The 5,000-nt window shown below is 49.0% G+C and overlaps 1 pseudogene across 1 annotated transcript in view; it reads left to right on the top strand.

Moving 5' to 3' along the window:
- The window catches only part of LOC311242110 (SLIT-ROBO Rho GTPase-activating protein 1-like), a 103,802-nt pseudogene that overhangs the window by 860 nt on the left and 97,942 nt on the right, over positions 1 to 5,000 (top strand). The gene's annotated exons all lie outside the window — the stretch shown is intronic.

The following is a 5,000-nucleotide window of genomic DNA, read 5'->3' as shown; positions in this document are numbered from 1 at the left end:
CATGTGCCTGCTCGCTGTGCCCTTGAGCAAGGCACCTCAGCTTTAACCGCTCCAGTGTTAGCTGCTCAGGGGCCAGTAGTAGAGTGCCTGACCATAGTGTCTTTATACCTGTATCACTGGACATATAAATGCATATTAAATCAAATCAAATTGATTTGTAAAGCCCGAAATCACAAGTTAATGTCCCCATGGGCCGGACAAGTCTTCTTTAAACTATTCAAGAAGAAACATCCCAATAAATCAAGAACAAAAAACCCACCATGAAATCCAAAATAAATGTAAAGTAATAAATGTGAGGATTCGCCTGTTCCCTGAACCTTTCCCTGTCTACTCTCCCTCACCAGCCCCCACCCTTGCGATGATTTACACTCCTCTACTCTTCACCAGCCCCCACCCTTGGACGTTCTTGTTCCTCTACCTTCACGCACCTGTTGGGAGTTTGCAATCACCTCGGGAGAGTACATAGGTTGCAGACTCCCCTCCAGTCCTGGTCGGGTCGTTCTGTGTTCTGGACTCTGTGTTCGTTCTGTATCTGTATCTGTGTACACTCTGTGTTCATGGAGTTCTGTACGTTACCATCCTGTACGTTACCATCACCTGCCGCGTCTCCGGCGTGAGACGACGTGCCAGCCATCACCACCTGTCGCCGTTTGCCTGGAGTGGGACACCGTCTTCGCTCTCTAATTCTTTACGGGAGGTTTTCCAGTGTTCCCACTCCAGACGTCAAGCCGGCTTGTCATCGCTCCCGATTCCACGGGAGGAAGGCGTCTCTTCGTGATCCTCGTTCCTGGGGGTGAGGCTCGTCGTCGCTCCCTAGTATTCCACGGGAGGACGGCGTGTGCCCATCCCGTTCCCCTTGGACCCAGGCTTGTCGTCGCTCCCTAGTATTCCACGGGAGGACGGCGTGTTCCCATCCCGGTCCCCTGGGACCCCCTTTGTTCTGCGCTGCCCGTCTGCAGCATCCGAAGAGGAGGAGGATCTCCGTGCCAGGCCCCGCTGTCGGGCCCCTGTTCCCGTGCCAGGCCCCCGCCGTCGGGCCCCTGTCCCCGTGCCAGGCCTCCGCCGTCAGGCCCCTGTTCCCGTGCCAGGCCTCCGCCGTCGGGCCCCTGTCCCCGTGCCAGGCCTCCGCCGTCGGAACCCTGTCCTCATCCCTGTAAGCAGCTCTGGCCCTCGCCCTGTCCAAGGCCTTAACCCTGTTCTCTGTCCCTGTCTCTAGCCCTCCTCTCCGGGCCTCTGTCCCTGTCCCCCTCTCCAGTGCCCCTGGTCCTGGTCCTTGATATTTTGCCCTGGCCCTGTCCCTTAGCCTTAGTCCCTTAGCCTGTTCGCCTCTTAAAGGCACAGTGCCGCATTTTCCATATTTCTTTGACTCTAGTGTTTTTTTGTTCTCCCTTAAAGGGACTGTGCCGCTTTTTGTTATGTAAGAAATAAATGCCCTGTTTTGGCTTACTCTCATACCTGTCTTGTGTTGTGCGATTGGGGTAGGTTACAAACCATAACAATAAATGCAACACTCCCAGACATACCCCAGCGAAGGTAAGGAAAAAACCTATAGATCTATAGAAAAATTCTGGCTTGAGTGTCAAGGAACCAGTTGAATTTTATAAAAACGTATCCAAAATGGCCACAATCGAAACCATGAATTCTTTAAAAACGTCTTAATGTTCACACAATTGCTGTGTAATATAATTTTGTATTGCTATTTTAAGTTAATACTGTGTGAGGAATCAACTGGAGTTCAAATATTGATGTTTTGAATATTCTGGTATGGCAAAAATCAAAGATGGCTGCAATTTCTGTATTTATTTCGAATTACGCTTCATAACTTTTATTTTATTTTTATTTCTTTTTAATTTTTATTGATCTTTTCCCCCCTCCTTTTTCCTCCGATTTTCTCCCATCCCAATGTTAGTCGTTGAGGCTATCACGTGCTTCCTCCGACACACGTCTAGCCAATCAACCGCTTCTTTTCAGAATGCAGAGAATGCAGCTGTGACCGCGTCCCCAACCGCCAAGAACCTTGGTGTTGTCCTCGACGACCAGTTGAACTTCTCTGCTCACATCGCAGCGACAACCAGAACCTGCCGATTCCTCCTGAGCAACGTCAGAAGGATCCGCCCCTTCCTGACAAAAGAAGCCACCCAACTCCTCGTCCAATCAACAGTCATCTCCCGCCTCGACTACTGCAACGCACTGCTCGCTGGCCTCCCGGCCACTGCCACTAAGCCTCTTCAACTCATTCAGAACGCAGCGGCCCGCCTGATCTCAAACCTACCGAAGTCGGCCCATGTCACCCCACTTCTTAGGGACCTGCACTGGCTCCCCATTGCTGCACGAATCCGCTTCAAGGCCCTCGACCTAGCATACCGTGCGGCAAAGGGAACCGCTCCCGCCTACCTCCGGTCAATGGTCTCTAACTACACACCCTCAAGACCCCTACGCTCAGACCTACTCCTATCCAAGCTCCGGGAGGGTCATCAAAGAGAAGTCGCCTATTCTCAGTCCTTGCCCCACAATGGTGGAATGAACTACCCACCCCAGTTAGGACAGCGCGGTTAGGTCACCTGGCAGCGCGGACTCTCACTGAGAGCGTGTAACGTGTGGAAGGATCACACTACCGCCCTTAGATCCTATCCGCGCTTAGCAGGCGCCCCGACCGAACTGTAGGAGTCGCCCCCCGGACCCACCCCGCCAGCTTCTCCCACCCTCTAATACTGCCAATTGTATTAGTGTGAACGGCCAGCCAAGCTGGTGACAACCCCGGAGCTGTGAGCTGGATTCGAACAGGCGAATCCAGCGTCTCCGGGGTTGGTGACGAACGCAATCTCCGTTACGCCACCTGACCGCTCATAACTTTTATTCTATTTAACCTAGAATGGTGATGTTGGTGCCTGTACCTACGTTTTCATGAATGAGTAATTGAATACAAATAAAATAAACATGATTGGAGCATATCTTATATGATAGACAATAGAGAGACAATAAATATGTGGAGAACTAGAGTTAGATATGAGAACTGTAAACAACAGTTGATTGTGAAGAACAAACGATGATTGTGAGGAACGTCCTCATCACAATAAAGGATTGCATCTCAGCACCAATGTCAACGCCATGCCAAAGACCTGATGGAGGTGTTGCTGAGCAATGGGAATCCCTTTGAGGAGGGCAGTAAAGACCTGGTTACATTAGACAATAAGGTGTGTGAGGGCGGAGCTTCCTACAGGCGATATAGGCGGTTGCCTAAAAATCTAAAATGGTCGGTCGGTCTGAGCCTCAGCTTTAGGTGTTCACAGTCAGAACATGCTAGAGCGCTGTGCATTGATGGGTATCGGTCAAGTGTTTATAGAATTGAGCGTTGAGGAAAGAAAGACTAACGTTAGAGAACTATGAAGAGGCAAAAGCCATCCGGCCATCCAGTATAAAAAGAGAAGAAAAGAAGAAGACGAGAAACATGCCAAGGTGAAAGGTATGCAATTTTGTACAACTTCCAAGACCTGCCACACCAAATCAAATCAAATCAAATGTATTTGTAAGGCCCGACAACACACGTTAATGTCCGCATGGGCCGGACACGTCTTCTTTAAACAAGTCAAGAAGAAACATAACAATAAGTCAAGAACAAAACAAGAACACCATAAGGTCCAACAAATTTAAAATAAATGCTAAATAAATGAATGAATGCAAACACTCCCAGACATACCCCACGCGAAGGTAAGGAAAAACTCACTAAAACCTAACAATAGGAGGAGAGAAACCTTAAAAGGGCCATTCAAGGGGGGATCTCCCTTCTTAGATGTCGGTGATAGTAGTGTTGCAGACTGACAGTTGGTAAGCATGCACTCATGTGTGTAGTGAAACACAGATGAGTGCATGCAATAACAACTGAACATTTAGAAAAATTAAAGATAGAGCTGATAGCGATAGCAACTGAACATTTTGAAAGATTAAAGATAGAGCTGATAGCGGATCTATTTGAGGCACAGGGGCGGCACAAAGAGGGTCGCATCCTCCCCTCTTCTTCTGTGCATGCAGTAGGAGTAGGAAGACCCACACAGTTAGCTTAGCTTAGCGTCATTCACTGGAAGTAGGTTCCAAAAAAGTTGGCGTGTTCCTTTAAGTGTCTTGCTCGAGGACACATTGACTCGCTGCCGGGAGGAGTTGGAATTGAACCGGGAACCTTCCGATTACCTGGCGGCCGCTCTTGCTCTTGAGTTAACTTTTTCAGGGACAACTTCACGATCGTGCCAGTTACCGCAGAGGCTGGTTTGGAAGACTTGGCAATTATTTATTAAACAGACATTACATTGCGGTAGAGAATTGGTTTCAAGCATAATAGAAAGCACATTATTTTCACACCATATGTTCAGGTTACAGTTGAGTTGAAGGCTTGAAAGATAAACTAGTTGGCCGGCTAGGTGGTGCAGTGGGCAAGGCGCTCACCACCAATGCTGGAGACGCTGGGTTCGAGCCCAGCTCTCCACATTGCTTTCAGTTTGGCTGGTCGTTCGTACTAATATATTTGGCAGTATTAGGGGGTGGGAAACTGATGGGTGGGGATCGGACATTGTGGACAGCGACTCCTACAGGTCGGTTGGTGCGCCTGCGCAGTAGAATCAGGAAGCGACGGGGGTGGCGTAGACCCCTGGCGCTGAAAGATCGCGCTGTGCAGGTGAAAAGATGCGACGGCTGCTACCTCGAGTACCGGAGGGGACTCGTGCAATGTATGGCTTCGTCCACATTACAGCCGGCTTGTGGGAGGCATGAAACAGCGTTCGAGACAGGGGAGGGTTGAATTGGACAATACGAAATTGGGATGGGAGAAAAATTGAAAATGGGAGAAAAAGTGGATAAAAAAAAGAAAGAGAAACTAGTTTAAATTTGAACACGGTAAACATTGTATGTTTACAATGAGTTGTTGACACATGAATCTGTGTCTCTCTGGCATTCTATTGTTTGCCTCTCTCTCTCTCTCTCTCTGAGTGCATCTTCCAGACTTCTAACTC

Source organism: Notolepis coatsorum (assembly GCF_963971535.1).
Source record: "Notolepis coatsorum genome assembly, chromosome: 15".
Lineage (NCBI taxonomy): Eukaryota > Metazoa > Chordata > Actinopteri > Aulopiformes > Paralepididae > Notolepis > Notolepis coatsorum.
The sequence above is the reverse complement of the archived record's forward strand: the minus strand, read 5'-3'. Positions and strand labels throughout refer to the sequence as shown.